Genomic DNA, 18,682 nt, shown 5'->3' with positions numbered 1-18,682 from the left:
GCTGGTCGTGGAAGGGTCGAAACTTGGCGCTCTGTCTCTTTTCGTCTCGCACGTCGGCACTTCGGGCGTCTCTTGATATAAGAGAGACGTTAGAACAGGGGTTCGCGGAAATCCCGCAGCGACACAGAGAGTCGACCGAGACGACGACAAACTCCCAGCGGGGATGGCACTCCGGAGCACACCGGGCGTGGAGAGACCGCGGAAAGGGACGGAGGGGTGAGACGAGGGGGTCCGACGGAGACGAGAGGACGCGCGAGGGAGGTAAAACTGCGTCGCGAGACGGAGCGGATGTGGAGGAGGGCCGACAAACGAGGAGACAAACGCGCCCCGGTCGAAGGAACACGCGTGCGGTAGAATGCGCCGTAGAGAGGAGCAGAAACTAGCTGACTGAAGCGACAGAATTCTAAAGATACGACCGAAGCGGGAGGGCCGCGCCGTTAGAAAAGGTGAGACAAAGCGGGCGAAATTTATCTCCCGCTGGAATTAAACCCCCCCCCCTCCCCCTCTCCCTTCTCGTGCACGATCAGAATTCTACACGTACGAGTTTTATAACAATTTTATGCGACTGTAAATGTGCGAACATACCCCCTCGAAAGAGACGCGAGCTAGGTGAATAGGTAGCGAACGAATCTGTTGAAATACGGGAGAGAAGAGTAATAAAAAAAAGAAAAAAAAAGAGAGAAAGGGAGAAAAGCAAAAGAAGCGAAATTTACTTTGTTCGGGAATTAAATCTTTCGGGAGAGCGGTCAGATGTTACAAAATGATATGCGGTATGATGTGCGATTTAATAGGTGTTTGGAAAAAAAGAAAAAAGAAAAAGAAAAATGAAAGAAAAAATGCAAGCGGAACGGTAAAAGAAGTGACGGTTATTTAAGTCGAAAGAAAAACTCCGAGGCTGTTGGTGGAAGCTGCTGGAGGCCTGAGATGGTGCTGGCGGTAGTAGCGTGGCTACGGTGATGGCGTAGCGGCGATGGTGGGGTCGAGGGTTGTCAATCGATAGCGGTTGCATGCGTCTGAAACCACCCTCGTCGCCGCTGCGCTCTCTCGTCTTCTCTCCCTTTCTCTTTAGCGACGCTGTATCATTGCCAGCGGCAGTTAATCCGCGAAGTTTCCCTCGGTGGTTCCTCGACGCGGCTTACCGTCACGATGGCGTTTAAAACTTTTGTGCACCAGCACTTTTGCCATGAGCACAGTCTGACTGCCATTAGAGTCGCTTCGCGAGCAAGCCGTTCTTTCTCTCCCTCGAATTGCGGCGTATCGCGTCGTCTGTGGCATTTAGCGAGACGTCTTGAATCGCTTTTCCGTCGGCGAAGCCAAGTCCTTTGCATCGGCCCGATAACATTAATATCTTTATACCGACGATAACGTTTGATGCACCTTTGTGACATGGATCGGATCAGGTCCGCGGTGCTCTCAACAATCTTTTAGTACAGTTACTTTTTCCTGCGTCAAAGCAACCGGACGTTCTATCTTTCGATATACATTTTATCCCGCGCAAGAGCCGATCGAGCATGAATTTTCGCGCGAATTTTTCTATTAAAATTACGAATCTCAAACGCAATTAAGCGCGTATATTAATCTTGCGAGAAAAATTACCGCGCGTATGTTTATGTAGTACGTCTTGAAACGGCGGCGCGTGGAAATGTCACTGAATAATAGTTCCCTCACAGACGCGTACGTGTAAAAAGAATCCGAGAATCTCGTTTTCACAAGAGTCGAATCCACTTTTTGCGCCAGCGGCTGAAAGCCCCCATTTATTTCCGCGAACTACGAACGCGATGACACGCGGACGTGCCGCGGCGATATCGTGAAAAAGTGAGTCGCGTAAAAAGCCTCTAACATACGATATCTCGCGCTGGTATCGAATCCTTCGACGCACCGTGTACTCCTCGCGGCAGGTATATTGGAGTATCACACCGCGTTATTCGGACGGCTGTGTAACGCGAGATCGGGTGGGGAGGGAGGGTGAAATTACGCCGGCACGCGTAATGACCAAGTGAGTGATGAACACTGGGGATCACGACATCTGGTAATTAGGGAATGCACGGAAAAACGCCGGATGTCGGTGCTTTCTTTTGGTAAATACGACGTTAGTCCGGGTTCAAATTTAATGTTCGTCATAATCACGCTGATAAAAGCTTAATGGAAAGATGAAATAAATTTCTTTTTCTTTTTTTTTTTTACCATGGCTTATCTTCGCCTTCCGAACGTTTCTGTTACGAAACTTTCACGATTATTGTTACACGGAATAACATTGACGAAACTTCACGTTACGTCGACGAGTTATCCGACATCGATTCTGCTTTCGAAATTATCTTCAGCCTCGAAGGATTAACACGTATAGCGCGTACCGTAATACGTCTCATTGTTACGCTGCAAAACGGTGCCGTCGTGGTTGTCGTGCAATGTTGATGGAAGGATATCCGCGACGGGTTAGCAACCTGCCATTGGCCGACCCGACCATCTTCTCTAAATCAATGAACACGCTGGGATCTGGCAGATGTATAGGCAAAGCCGTGTCATTAGGCGCGGAAGAACGTCAAGAGAACTATACCACCAGAGTAGATTGCCGTCTCGGGATATTACTTTGATACTGCGATCGATACGTTAATCTTTAACCCGCTACCATTTTTTTTCAACGGCCCTCTCGTCCGCACGCTATAATTTATTCTATATCTGCTTTACTCGGTAGCTCTAATCTATCTCGCTTGATCTGCGTCAACATTAACGGCTGGGTTTACAAATATGTTTATCAAAGATTTTATTCCACTTTTTCTAGAAAAAAAAAAAAATTAATAAAAATACGTTGTGGAAAAAATTTTCTTTTTTTTCCTTTGGATAAATACTATGAAATATAACTCTTTGAAACAAATATAAACACGCTTGTAAACTCCGTGTGAATTTTTGTATTGTTTTCATGAGAAAATATATATTTCACGTTTTCCAAATGTCTGCTGGCCATTATACCGCGCTTTCTATTCAAAATGGATTTAACAAGTTTAATTTTAATTGGTAAATTCAGAATATAATTACTCTTTCTATCCTCCCCCTTTTATCTCTCTCTTTCTCTCGCACCTTTGGATAGAAAGTATTGACGGACAGATCGTTAGTGGAACTCGTAGCTTTATCTGGAGAAGTCGCGGTTGAAGTGCGGTTAAATTCAATTTATAATTTAGCTGCAAATCAATGAACGGATATCCGAACGGGACGCATAAATCATTTCGGATACGAAAAGATGGGAAGAACGTGCACGTACGCGCATTCACGCATATATCATTCTCAGCCGTCTGGTTTTGGCACTGAGATACGCATTTACGTCCAAGTCTAATCTCAAAGGCAGTACCTTCTGTTTGCGGCATAAATATTTTATGTTAAAATTTTCGATCTCGTGGAAAGTCGGGTACGGTTTCGTGTCCGCTCGAATGTCGCGCTCCGCGATTTTCCGATGCGCGACGGAATATTTCCATTCGATGGAATAAATATGCCGGAATTTCAAAGAGAGCGTGCGGAGGCATCGTATATATATGTATATATATAAATATACGAAATTCAAACGGTGAAAAATATATTGTCGCGTAACGGAATAAATGACTTTACGAAATTGCGTGCCGAGGCTTCGCCTACGTGTGCCCCGTTCTGCTTTTTCGTTATCGCGCTAAATGATTTTTGTATACGTAGATGTATCTGAGCACGAAATTTAATGCTATTACTTCATTTAAATGTTTAAATCTACCACCTCGATTTTGTTACGCGCTCATTTTATTACGCGCACGTTGATAAAAAGACGACGGATGAAAATAACGCCTCAAATTTTAACGTAATTGTCTTCTAAAGACATTATAAAATTTTTCTTTTTTTTTTTTAATATAAAACGTACAATTCTCGATGATATTTATTTTAATTTTTCTTTTTCTTTTTTTTTACTCTCTTACGTAATACTCTTCTTTTTCATTTTCTCAATATCACATGATCGATATTCTCTCCGCGACGTAAAAATGACTGTGTAAAAATAGTTGGCGGCCTTTGAACTTTAGACGAGGCACATTTTGTAACATTTACGCAACTTTTTCTAAACGGGAGTCCAATCCTAGCGCGCGCACGTAAAAGGAAAATGCGCAAACCGCGGCGATGTAAGTAAACGTCCGCTGGATTACTGCTGGCTTTTCAACACCGGGAAGAAATAGATGAAACCGGGAGAGCGTGTCGTCGCAAAACATCCCGCATCTACATTGGCCAGGCTTCTTATTCCTTGAGCAATATTGCGAGGACATTAAGAGTAAAGTGGATCAAGCTGGCGATGCAGTGACCCACTTGTATTTCTCGGTTTTCGATATATTTTTTAGACCCGTCTGAAAAGTCGTATAAGCTGGATAAGCTGTCGCTCGACGTGTGCTCGAAAAGCGTACACGTAACAGGATTTGCGCGGTGAAAAATTCGTGCGGGACTTAAAAAAGCGTAATGCCTTGCAATTCTTCAGGCGATAAAGATCCCGGTGAGACGCGACGCTTGTTTCGAACTTCGCTTCCGCCCTGTTTCGCTTTCCCCGTCAAGAATATTTCTCGCAAATTACGGTAATAATACGGCGGATGATTTTAAATAATTCTCGGATTGATTAAACACGGTAACGAACAACTGTATAACCGTTCGTTTCATACTTTCTCGTTCAGAAATTAATAAATATATCCGAACAAATATTTCGCGATAGTACGCGAACAAAGAAACACGCCGGTGCGCGTTTGAATAAATATTTTGCAACACCTTGCGTCGGCTCGTTGCGTGCATTATGCACGGCGAAGGGGACCGATGACAACGGCGTTGCAACGAGTCATTAACATCGCCGTGCCCGTGTACCTTCTGTCTTCACATTCACGCGTCACTGTCTGTCGAAATGAATAGCCTCGGCACCGTTCGCGACAGACGTCGTTGAAGAAACCGCGGAAATGCGTATGCCAGACTACGAAACGCGTGTAAGGAGTCTCGATGGGCCGGACAAAAGAGTCCCGGAATCTTTTTTTTTTTTTTCCTTTTTTTTTTACCAAGGACACCCTGTGTAATGACCTCGAGAAGCCAATCGAGTGAAGGAACGAGTGCGAGCGGTCCGGCTTTCAGACTCTTTAGAGCCGACGGTAACCCTTTGCTCTCCGTCGACACCATATGGCGCGACTAACACCATAACACACGGCGGATATGTAAAATCCGAGCGGCGCGGTACCAGCTCGGTGATTTACATGAATGCCCGCTGCGACTAATTCGAAAAATACGCCTCGACGTTAAGCACGGTGAATAGGTCGTTTCTACCTTCGTGACTTTCGCGATATTCGCGAGCCATTGACGAAATATGCGTTCTCCCTTGGCGACGAGATCGATAAACGTTCTGCCGACGCAATGTTGTCCGGCTTCAGCCACGTTAAATTTTCATCGCGGAGCCTGCGTGATTAATTTCAACGTGACTCTCTTTGACCGATCAGGAGCACAGAATTACCGAAGTTATCTTTGCGAAGCGACGAAAGTTAAAGTCTTCGGAAAAAAAAATTTAATTAAAAGACAAAAAGAAAAAAACCAATTTTAGAATTAAATATAAATAAACTTTGTTTCGTTAATTTATAATTGTATTAAAAAAGTGACGACTGTAATATTCATTCTAATCCATATTGATCGGTGTAATCCGGCAATGGCTCAATAAGCAAATCGTCCCTTGAACGATCAAGAATTACAATTCTCTTGACGATGTTCCGGCAAAATTGACTCGTTTAGAACCGATGCCGGATTTATTGCGTCTCACCGTCACCTTTTAAACGAACGAACGCGAGTAAGTAACGGCGATAATGGGCAGTGATAAAACAAGCGTTACGTCGTCACGGCGGTTGTCGGGACGTTATTCGCTCGCGTAAATCGCCCGCGAGATAACCGCCGATGGTTGATATCCTCGGCGGTGCTTAATCAGCAGTTAAAACCCCCCCTTTTCCCTTATCCGCGCACTTTCACCTCCACCTCTGTTTCTATCTCCGTTTCTATCTTTATGTCTGTCTCTTCTCTCTCATCTCCCGTCGCATGAGATTCGCAGCTGCCGGCTATAAAATTGTTCGATTGAATCGTTCAGGCGCTTAGAATGATCCCAACGTCGCTATTTCCTATTTACGAAATTGCGCCCTCCCCACATAACTGCCCGATCTTCCCGCTTCGATTTCTGCCCCCGTTGTGCTTCCCCTCTCGGCGTTCACCCCTGCACATTGTGTTGCCGACCCGCGCAACGAGAACCCAACGCTTCGAGAGTGGTGAGAGATTTCCCTCGACGGCGACAGGGCACCCCTGGGCCCGTTATTGGCCTGCGTGCGGACGCTCTCCTAATTAGTATGGATGCGTGGCCCAGCGCGGCCCTTTTAGCGTTAGCGCGTATCCCGCGGAGTTCACTCTCAATCAAGGTCGAGAGAATGCAAATATCCGAAGTGAAGGAGCGGCCTGAGGAGATCATCGAGCCTGTGGGCGTCTTCGAATAAAATTAGGGTTTAATTTATCGTTAGAACGTTGATTTTGAATCAACACGAGGAATCAACTATGCGTAATTGAAGCCGTTGAATAAATTAGAATCTTTTACTGGATGATAATTTTATTTTATTAAAAATAATTACTCCGGCGTGATAAGAGAATTAAATTTTGCGCGACAAGACGTGGCAGTCGCTGCTCCTCTCGCGGTATGCGCGGAAAAAAAATTACACGTTAAATCATAATGTTTCCACAAACGGTCGCCTTTTTTACCATCACGGTATAATGCTGCTTTTTTATCCGTATGTTCCTACATCCGTGTTTTACCGAATAATCACCAAGATTCATAACCCTCATTAATAATCATTACAAGCGGAAAAGTCTCCAATTTATCAAGGAGACGGAGAAGACATAGAAAACTACGCGGCATGTAATCGTGTGTGTTACAGTTGACTGCGCAAGCATTATGTGAAAACTTATCTTGCTTCGTCCGAGTTTTATTCTCTTTCTCTTTTACGGCGCCAATAAAAAACTTCATAATTGCATATACAACAATATATTTTCAATTAATATACAAAAAAAAATACATATACATATAAATAAAATACATTTTTCTCGTTTAAAATTTATAACATTTTGAGATATTTACGGTGCGAAATATAACGTGCGATCTATTCGTATCATAAAACTTTCAAAGTTATTTGTAGGATGCGACACGAGAGATTTCGAATGCGATTACCTGCCAAGAACTGATATGCCCCAAGAAAGGCGACAAAATCGAATTCCGATATTACATAATAGCGGAATGATATCAGAATTACTATAATGATACGTAGCAAATGTGCTTATCCGTGTCACTCATAAACAGTCCGCGATACAATTTCAGTAAAAATATCGGAGAGAATATAAAATAAATAATAAAATCTTTCGCCTTAGCTCGACAAACTAAAATTAAATTGAAAATCGTTTCGTATTTTCGCGACCTGAATCGAGGACGTAGATTTTTAATGCTGATAGAACAAATAAATTCTTTATAACAGTTTGAACTTTAATCTTGCAGAAGAAAAAAAAAAAAAAAAAACACAAAGGTTATTAACGAAAAGATTCGTCCAGGTTTCTCGAAATACGCTTCGATTTTCCGCAGGTAATCGCGGGGTAAAGACCGTCACCGGTAGAAAGTTCTGATTCGCACTCACGACACTGTCTAACCGCCTAAGTCCCGCATGAAAGTTCGCTCGTGAACAGACGCGATAACGGCGAAATGGCGGAAGCGTTTTCGCACTCGGGGCCATCGGCATCTCGTACGGCGAAAATTTAAGTCTCGCACGTGCGCAAATAACAATGAACCCGAATTAGACGTAACGGGGTGGCGGGGCCGGGGCGCGAGACCCGCGCGGGAACACCCATTTCGCGGTAACGGGGTCCTCAAAGTTCGCGCGGTGCATTTCCGGCGCGTGATGCAGCGGGGAAAAGACTTGGCGGAAGCTGTCCTCTCAACGGAGGGGTCCGTGGCCGACATGCCGTGCCGGCGCCTCTGAAAGGCTCCTCCACGGCTCGTTAGCGAGCGCGACGAAAGGGCGCGAGAAGCGCGGGACGAAGCGGCAAAGGGCGAGGGCCGTATTCGAGGAGAGCTATGTAAATTTCGTTCCCGATTCGCGGTGACGTTACCTCAGGAATCGCGCGGTACACCGGGTGGAACGCGACGCTCGCACGGAGATAACTCGAGCTAGCTTGGCCGCACGAACAATGACAAACGTCAGACGCCGGCGCTGCATATTTCAGGACATCACGGCGGTGCCGTCGGTCGGTGGCGTGTCCTGCTTCGTGCCGTTTTACCCCGCGTCACAGGGAGGCTGCGCGAGCTCCGTGCGCGATGGAAGAAGCTCACCCTCAACTGAGAAAAAAAAAAAAAAAAATCGAGGATGGACGTCCGCGCGAGCGAACGCCACGCGATTCATGTCCGGAGTCGCGGAAAAAGAAACCCGCGGAGATCACGCGTTTTATTTCAACGTCGTCGTGTTAATTTTTCACCGTACTTTTGAATAAAGAAATGAAGCTAACAATCGCGGTAATACGGCGGGTAATCCCTGCCGTTAGGTCGAAAAAGCACAAGTGGTTTAGTACTAATGCAAACGTACGGCCGATTCTAGACGTAAAATTTTCATGAGACAAACGTACGTTTTGTCCATCGTACATATTTCACTGGAGGGAAGAAATAATATATTTCTTATATTCGGTTATGCTTTAACGAAAGCGGACGCTAGTTACAAGAGGAACGAAACATGAATGAATTTCAATTATAATAATGAACTTTTTAACGTTGATTCGAAACAGACGTCGACGCATTATAAATCTTACTTTAATCGCGAAAGCGAATGCGTTAAACACACGCGAGATATACAGGTATCATTTCCAACGTGTGTCGAATATTTTACACGCAGAAGCTATCCGCATGCAGTATCAACGTGCTTGTAGATACTGTTAAGATAAATTGATATACTTAATAACGCCGTTCATAGTATTAACAGTTTGAGCATGACAGAATACTTAACGCCGCAAGAATTAAACTCGAAGACGTTATATTGCGGTAACTCTAATTAACCCTTAACTGATCTCACGAGGTCTTAACCCAGACCATGATATCACATACGTGATATTGTTCTCTCAGACTAGTCACGAATTAACGAGGATAAACGGCAAGAACTTTTTATTTTTATACTCACTTGCTCTTAAGAATTTAAGTGACAGACTTCTTTCCATCCTGTGTCTCGTAAACTTAATTATCATTAACTGTCGCTTAGAATTTATTTATAGAAATTGATAGAAATTAAAAACAAAAAATTAATAGAAATAAAATTAAAAGTAAAATATTATTTAAATTTTTTGTTTGAAAATCATTAATTGCTCGTAATAAATTTTATTATTAATATTAAAAAAAGAATATGAAAGAAAGATATTTAATAATATTCATACGTTTTGCGTACTTTACAAATAAAGTTCTTTGCGAACTTGCGACTGTATCGACGGTCTCGTGTGGAACGCTGCATATTTTTACGGTTCAATCGGAAGCGGCCGATTTTTGTGTCGCAATTTCACATTTCTTTCCAGGAATTATAATAGCCTTTTCAGATTTGCACGGTCGCGATGTTATTACCTTGTAATTGCGGCCAAGCGTACATACATACTCTCGTTTCCCCGCGAATCGACCGCGAGACGTACGTGAACTTCGATCTAACATAAGCCACGGTTTAGAAATCCCGCCGCACGCAAATGTTAAAGAGTCCCGTCTGCGATACCACTAGCAACAGAAAATAAAAAAAAGGAAATGACGGAATTGGCGTTGAGCCCCATCCGCGCGAGGTGGGGCTAACTGAGAAATGAACTGGAAACTGAGAGAACTTTCAATACGAGTTAGCAGCAATGGAAGACGAAAGGTTCCGCGGGATTTGTAGGGCGAAGCCATCTCGGGCGATCGATAAGCATCGACTACGTTAAGAATAGCTGGACCCATCATTTATTGACCGACAGATGAGCCCGCAGCACGTATCTCAAAAGCGTCTATCCCGCATGATTAGCTCTATCAATTCGTTCGACAAAAAAAAGAAAAAAAAGAAAAAAGGAAAGGAAATAAAATATATTACGTTTATATTTGTCAACGCGAAATAGAACATTGAACAATAATTCAATCCAGATAGGTAGTGATTTTTCGACATTTTTCGCGTCTCGTATATTGCATTTCTGCCCGTCCTTCCCGTTTTATTGAACTGAAAATAGTTTACATTGACTGACCAGGTGCGGAATACTGTAACGTATACAACAATCGCTGTCATCTGAACATTGTGTATGTAGTTTAACGCAGACGCGTTCTGAATTCCGCGCGTTTCACGACGCTCGGTGCCGCGCTGTTTTCTCTCTCTGGTCATTTGCTCCGGCGTCACGATTTTCACGAGTTCTCAAGTACAAAAGAGCGCACTTGGTGGTAACATTTAGTCTCGCGTGCGTCCACCGCCGTCAGAAATCGGATTAAGATTTTCCATACCGGCTGATATTTTTCTGCAACCAAGCTTTTATTGCTGTAATTGTGCCAGGAAACTTTGGCGTTACGTACTTTTAGAACGCCAAATGGCGACTAAATAACAACCATGAATTTATCAACGTTTGTGGGAGGACAGAATATTTTTACTAAATGTATTACTTTATTTAAAAAAAAATTAAGGTTTAATTCTGAGCCGCGAAAGACCGAGTCGGTATTATAAAAAAATAAAAAAAATAGATTCTTTTCGTCGTTTTTCTTAAGATAGATTAAAGATAAAAAAAACGGGCTTTTAAAAGTTTTAATTTTAATTCTCAGTGACCTAGTAAACTAAAGCGTGCGACGTGTGTTAGCCGAATTCTAATTTTCCGCCTCAGCGGCGTTTCGAAAATTCACGGTGAAAAGTGCATACGCCGTTCTATCGAATGCGTCGATTCTAATACAACGTTCTAAATTGGTCTAAGAACACTGATCGAAGCCCGTTGTCCCCGATGAATATCTCGCCCTGCGCAGAACACGCCGGAACTTCACCGGTGCGGCACGTACGGTCGGTTTGGAAAACGTTGACCCGCGAACCGGGGGGGTACTTCCGCCGTATTTCGGGACACTGGCAGGCTTCCACATTACGCCGCGGCCGCTTGGTCATTGACCTCATTTCGCAAACCGCCCGAGGGTGAATCGCAACCGGCGACTTTGTTTTGATGCGACGAGCGCAATTAGCGGCCGCCGCCGTGCGGTTGCAGCGTCTGGACCTCATCGGCGTTGTCCTACGATATTATCCGGGAAATTTCTGTACGCGGAGGTTTCCCCGAAAGCACCAGCCGTCCGGGAGCGCCTCATTACCGGAGGTAAAACGGGCCGGGATTGCGAATAGCTGAATAATCACACGGCCCGGAGATCTCGGGTAACTCGAATGCTCTAATAAGTAACGCAGATGCACAAAGTACACGCGAGGGCCATCGCTTTTCAGGTCTCCTTGCTCGCTTAGGTATCGTATTGTACGTCGAAGTAAAACTTGCGGCTCGTATCGCGGCGATCGTAATGCGCAAGTCAGAGGAGCCAGGGAGATAATAGGCGGCCGAGCTTTGTCCGATTTGCCGCGTACGATGGACTGTGATGTAAGAACGTCGAGTATAATGCGTATACAACGGCGACGGGATAAATTTAGATCGCCGTCAGCGTGTACGTGTGCAACACAATATTCAATGGAACGCCGGAGCGCGCCTTTAAAAAGTCGGGGACGAAGCCCCGCAACGTGAGGATACGACGATTGCGCGACAATCAAATTAAGAAATTCAACAATAGCCGTAAAATAATCGAGAAAGGTTTTACCAGGGTGGGAAGAAGTGTGACTGTTAATTTAATTAGCGGGAGAGCGCCACCGTGCATCGCCCTATTTTCCAAAGTTCTCAATTATCCCAATTAACCGTACTAGATAAATTGCGAAACTTCACTAATTCACTTAATTGCGCGCTGGCCTTACTTTACGGTGCTATTAGAAAATACGTTGCGGCCATATTAGGTATTAGCATTTCGGTCTGAGTTTTGATTGAAGAGACCGGGCATTAATCGGGCATACCTACGTATCGCTACGCCTGGCAGTTTTATATCATATGACTGATGATACCGCGCATATGGATACGTCCTACAATCGCGACAATCGTGTACAATTGTGCCTTTGAAGCCCGGGAATATCGATAGTTTCCCCAGCACGGCCCGTACTTTATCGGATGAATAGATGGTGGATCAAAACGCGATATTCGAAATACCTAAATTTCATTCCGCGCGCTTTCCACGACCGCCGATGTTCATTTCTGAAATTAGTGGATTCAATATTTATAGATTGGATTAATGCGGGTACTATCTGTTCGCATCGGCGTCTCGTATTTACCATTATTCAACGACGTTAATAATTTCGGATTCGGCTGCCCTTTGTGCGGCGGGAAACTTTATCAATAATTAATTATGTATGCGCTATTTTTTTTTCAAACTCAATAGCATTAAGCGTTTAAATAGCTCGGTTTGTTAGGAATTTTAATCGAAATTATTTGTTCGAAATTAATTTATAATTAACATCGAATTTCTCTTGTCTCTTGGACTTTTGAAGAATCTCATCTTGTGATATCTGTAAAGTAAAAGAACAGAGGAGAAACGCGTGATAATTTTGATAAACAGTCGTACAGGTAATTCAGTACATAAAATTGTGTTATATTTCGTTCGTTCTCGCGTCGAAAGCAATTCGCTTTTTACTTCCTAATGTCACGACGGCTTTGGTCATGTTGTAGCTCGATATTATTGACATTTTTTTAGATATTTAGGCTGTATTGATAAACCGGTTTTGCAGAAAAAAAGAGAGAGAAAGAGGAGAGACTCGCGCGCGAGATGAAAAATAACGATCAGTGATTCGATAGGACGAAAGCAATTAACTGTGCCCTCCCGATCGAGTGCCCGACCGGTGCAGTCATCAAGCGGCGGATCATCGTCGCGGACGTTGCTATATATCTCCGCGGCTCGCTGTCGCTTTCGTTCGGATCTCATCAACGTGAAAATGCGAGAGAAAGAAACCGGTGGGAGCGATAGAGAGACGAAAATCCACGTTGCGACGCCGCGAAAGCAATTAAATTGTGCGCCCGGGAATATAGTTACTGCGGTCGCGATGCTATACCTCGAGACTATTGACCGTACCCCGGCCTCCTCCCCCCGGCGGGACGCACGCCGGGAATTTAGAGATGAATCCTATTTCGCGGGGCATTCAAAAGCGACGAAATTATACGAATCACTCCAATTTCGAGATTAACCCGAAGGCACTGACTGCGCGTTTATCCGCGCTTGTCGTTAAAGCGAACGTCTCGCGCGCGCGTCGCGGGGTTATCGTTCGCGCGAACGTAATATCGAGCACGCTCGGGGACGTGTCTGTCTCGTCAGAAAAGTGTACTGTCAATGGAGAAAAAAAAAGGAAAAAAAAAAAATGCAGATTTAACAAAAAGGTCAAGTCAACTGTCGGGGAGTCGAATACTCCCGAGCTTTTCAACGGCCGGTGAAAGGAATATTAACGCGCGATATCTCGCGATATAATCTGGACCGCTCGCGAAGCTTTTTTCACGTTGCGACAGGTATTCCAGGCATGCCGCTGACACGCCGCGGTGTGCCAAATAATTTTGAAAATAGTTGCGATGCCTCTCCCGGATGCGCCGGGCGCGGCAGATGTGCTCCAGGGATCTATTTTCATCGTGGAACCCTCTTCGAAGACCCGCGGACTTTGCGGTTTTTTGACGAACATCGCGAATATGCACAGCGAGATATATTCGCCGGCACGCGAAATCGCTATATAAATAACGTTTGTTTACGTGCATATTTTTATTTTATTTTATTTTATTTTATTCGAGGCTCGATTCAAATCCTTTTCCCGCGTTAACATTTGGCACACAGATTTATTTATAACATTTATACATTTATGTATTTTAATATAATCACGTATAGATATTTATTCCACGTTCCGGTTTTGTTTTTATTTCCTCAAACGCTTTTCGCGGCGTATAAAGTGATGAATGTGATTCCGTTGCGATTTGCAGATAAAAACGGCTCGAAATATGGTCGGGGCAACTTGTTCTTATTTGATCGTAATAGATCGTTCGTTATTTTAATAGTTGCGTGAGCCGGGGAACGCGAGCCTGGTTGGAAGTGAAGGGCGGCTTAATTATACATATAAATCCGGAATGTCCGTCGACCGGGTTGATTAATGTTAACATCGCTGAATAGCTCCTTTGTAAATTAACCGTCGAAAATCGTACGAGCAAACGTTACGCGCGTTATTTATTTGATATATCCCGCGCTTTGAGTAATTCCGTACAATCCTTAATTAATTCACAAGATATTTAACGATGGTATTAAATGTCACGTCGCCCGCCCAGCATCTCTCAAGTCTTATCGACGCGCCGGTGTTTCTAAAACGAATTGTTTTTACGAACGTATATATCTCGATAGCTGCGCGGAGTTCATTATTCATTCGAGAAATCTCGTCTCTATAAATCCAAATAAGATCGCGTCGGATGTATTTTCGACGATCCGGGATAAGCTGGGAAAAATAACGCGAGATTGATGGCGGTATACAATTATTCGACATTAGACGTCGACGAGCTGGCTCTTCCAGATGCAAGATAATAACAAAATTTGTCCGCTTATCGTACCTCGAGTGCGAGTATCCTCGGAACGCGATTGTTGAAATAATGTATTAAATATTATAACGCGCAGTAACAATTTATCAAGATCCCATTAAAGAAGAGGCTCTCGAGGAGAGGGCCGAAGGGAAAGAAAAACGAAACGTGCTGCTGCGACCGATTACGTAAAGGTATTGCGGCGGGTATATTTTTAATATTATCCGCGCGGCGATATCGATTGGGAAATTTTTTTTTTCCCTTCCTCGGCCGGCTATTTAAAAAATTTGTTGCCCAGGGCAAATGAGCCTTTCGCGCGGCTGTTACTTTCGCCGAAGCTCGCAGCACTCCCCTACGTATTATGACAGCCCTACGGGACTAACCGGGTAAGGAGGCGAGTACCGGGGCAGAAAATTGTCCGGAGTTCAAAGGGTCAAATCCTTCTCGGAGCCGGCCTCAGCCGAATTATTATCGATCCGTTTGCTCCGTCGAATTCGCGGGGTCGCGCGGCCTTTCACGGAGCATGACAGAACGATCGTCCGTCGCGGGTTCACGTGGCTTCTATTGATTTACTACGAGCCTGCCGGTTTCGCGAAAGACCACACCGCCCCGCTGCGACCGTCCGCCGTGAAAAGTTCCTTCCGCCCTCTTCCCCCGTACCCTCGCGGCGAATCGATCCGGTGTCAGTTGGAATCTGCTCGTAACCTGCTGTCTGAAGTATACGGTCACGCTACTCCGCAACAATGTGTCACGGAGGTTCGTTGACACGGCGTGTCGCGAGAACGTCAGGGCGCTAACTCGCGAATCCGCTTCGAGACGCGCGAAACCCGTCCGCTCCGGGATGGATTATCAGGGAAATGCGTGCGTTTGCAAATGGAATTTAATTCACCAAGACGCTTTGAGTACGTTGAATAATGTTAATGTATATTTTGACATTTAGTTGGAAGACATCGTATTACAGGCGACAATATTTTATTTAATAATAAGCGTTAATAAAAAAAAAAGAAAAAGAATTAAAAAAACAATTTTATTTAGCGAAACGTTCTAGTTAGTCATCTAATGATATTTCCTAAGTACAGTTATTCGATAGCATGCCCGACAATGAGAAATCGCTCGCGCGATATCACTTCAAGAGTAAAAAAAAAAAAAAAGAAAAAAGTATGAGAAGTGAGGAGTCATAAATCTTTTTCAAACTCTCATCGAGCCGGTCAAAAAGAATGAAAGAGACGTCGAGCAGCCATCATGGTTGACGGCACGAAATACGTATCGTCTCTCGTTTAGGCGTGAAGAAGCGAAATTAAAGATAATTAAAATGTTGAAATATCAATATTCCGAAGCCACGTAAGAGTTGAATGCACCGGGCGGTCACTCGACAGTAACCCTATACGAGATTTCGCGTAGGGCAATATCAGTCGATAAAACTGAAGGCCTTTTTTTTGTTAAAATACCAACCACGTATGCAATAAATTTTCCTCGAAACTTAGAAGTCTCGTTTAAATCGCAATTTAAATAATTGACGCAAAATATCGACTATAAATGCACTGCTTCGCTTCAGTTTTTCAAACAAAAGTTTATCGTAATACCAGCAATTATTGATAGAACGAAAAAAATTTACAACGCAAGAGAAATTTCAATTTATTCGGAACAGAAGAGAGAACGATTATATTCACAGTTATATGAAATATACACGGCTAGCTAAGTAATAAGTACATCGATTCTTTGTAATTAATGGGATTTAATTAATTAAGACGCGTGTATAAATCTTGAGAAATAAATCATTACACGTAAGATAAAGAACGTGAGAACTTTTGCGGAAAAAGATGCTGCGAGATAACGTGATATTTTTTTGACCCAAGCGTGTCAACAATTACGTCAACTGCGATTATGTAAGAATGTTCGTTGCGCGAAAATGCGCGATTCGCGATGAATCAAATTTAATTCTCTCGCGTGCGATCACCGATCCGCGAACTTGACACAAGTGCGCCAATAAATCAACCGAAAGTGCAACTCGGTACACACTGCGCGTCTTCGGTGTATCTCGGTTACATCATCTCAAATGTCACGATTTCCTTTGGAGACGAAATTATAAATGCACTGGAGATAAGGAAATAACGTCGCGACGTATCTTTCAGCGGGATGCAACACAGCAATGCTACGCGTATTTTAAAAAGGGAACGTATCGATGAATGTGTGTGTATGTGTGTGTGTACAAGGATCATGTAAGTCCACCTGCCGTCAGAGGTACGCAGGATCAAGGGCAAGTCGCGTGACGAAGATACGACGGACGGTCAGACGGACGAATGGACGGAAGCGACGATAGGGGCGATAGTGGCGGATGATGGGTCGGAGCACGACGGAGAGAAAGATAGAGAGGGAGAGGACACCGAGGGTGAAAGAGAGCAGGTCGCAGGGCGTACGGGCCACATCCGTGCCTCCTTACTTCGGCAAAATCAATAACCTGTTTGGGGGTGTAGGAGAGAACCTAAGGAGAGAGGCCGCGGCGCGGCACCGCCACGCCGGATCCGCGCGCGACCCTCAGGTGGTAGCGATTTTGATACGTACGCTGTCTGCCAGCCAGGTGTTGTAGCGTATCTTCCTGTGCGCGGCCCAAGTGAACGGCTCCTCCCGACCAGGACTCCGGTGCTCTGGCGTTGCGCAGGAGTGCGAGGACGCACTCTTTCCCGCACACCCCCCCGCCCCCGGCGTATACGCCACCCTCCCGCGCGTCGAGTTGCTCTGCACCTGCGACACTCCCCGGTGTACGTGCAACCTCCACCCCCGGAAAACCACCCCGGCAGGAAAACAAGCGCGTTCGCTCGCTCGCTCTCGCTCAGGCCAGGCGGCGAAACAGGCGAGCCGAGCAGGTATATATCCGGATCCGTCGGCGTTGGTGACCGCCGCGAAATTCGAGCGGCGTGTCACTGCACGGGCGAGCGGCTGCGTCTCGCTCGTCGGGTTACACCAGTTCGCCACGCTCGTTGAGGCCACCGGCGAGCTGGGGCCGACGATCGCCGAAGCTGCCTACGGCGAGGTTCCTACCGCCCGGCACTTCCGCTCTGGACACTTTCACCCGCAAGTCCCCACGGGCGCCGCGGCGCACTCCCTCCGAAGCATCCGCCGGCACGGCTCGAGTAACGATCGGCGCGGCGCGCGAGATTAACACGATTACCGCTGGGGAGAAAAAAAAGCTGACGCCACGGCTAACGCGTTTTCCTGCGCACGGCTCGCTCTCTTTTCAACGGGGCACGCACTTCGCGAGTCTCTCCACGGACGTACGCGGGTCGACGACGTCGCGCCAACCCCTTTCGCGCTGGGTGGCGCCCTCGGGAGAGATAGGGTGCTCCGGTATATCGCGCGCGGTGGTCGCCTGCTTCGTATCACCGTAGTCACCGCACCACGCTTCTACTCCACTCCGGGCACGGGCGCACTTGTGCTTCTCCGCTTTCTCACGCGCAACTCCGATGCGAGGCGCAACTCAAGAGACGCGACGCGCGCGCGCTTACGAGCTGTCGCGACTGTGGGGCGCGGACCACTACCTCGACGAGCCTCCCGGATCGTTGGGTGAAACTTGGTGGAGTTGGTGGGGCCGTTCCGGTCGACGTGCGAACTCCCCTCTCTCCGTCGTCGTCCCCACTATCCGGATGATAGACCGATGGTCCCTCCACCGCAGCCCCTTCGTTCCCTTGTACGCGCGTCCCCTCGTACCCGTCGCACCCCTCGCCGTGACGCGGCTTTACTATCACAGCCAACGCCACCGCCGCCGCCGCCGCTACCGCCGATGCCGCCATGAGGAACGTCGAGCGGCGGCGTCGTCAACCCCTCGAGGGGGTTGCGAGCTGCGCTCGCGCGAGCGCGCGTTCACCCTCGCGCACCGGCCATGCTTCGCTCATCTACGTCGTCTGCGTGTCGTTGAAGCTGCCCTCGCGCGCGTTACCCTAACGCCAACGTTACACGATCGAGAATGAAGATAACGCGACGAGCACCGAGATCGAAGATGACCACCCCCCGGGCG

At 45.9% G+C, this 18,682-nt stretch overlaps 1 protein-coding gene across 3 annotated transcripts in view; it reads right to left on the bottom strand.

The window, feature by feature from the left end:
- Positions 1-17,380, bottom strand: part of LOC139102525 (neural-cadherin) — a 177,076-nt gene extending 159,696 nt beyond the window's left edge. For all 3 annotated transcript variants that reach the window (XM_070656470.1, XM_070656469.1, XM_070656471.1), the window contains exon 1: positions 17,233-17,380. The gene's annotated coding sequence lies outside the window, so the exon portion shown is untranslated. The remainder of the gene's footprint in view (positions 1-17,232) is intronic.
- Between the last annotated feature and the right edge of the window lie 1,302 nt (positions 17,381-18,682).

This window comes from Cardiocondyla obscurior, linkage group LG05, assembly GCF_019399895.1.
Source record: "Cardiocondyla obscurior isolate alpha-2009 linkage group LG05, Cobs3.1, whole genome shotgun sequence".
Taxonomy (NCBI): domain Eukaryota; kingdom Metazoa; phylum Arthropoda; class Insecta; order Hymenoptera; family Formicidae; genus Cardiocondyla; species Cardiocondyla obscurior.
Note: the sequence above shows the minus strand (reverse complement) of the source record. Positions and strands in the feature narration are given on the sequence as shown.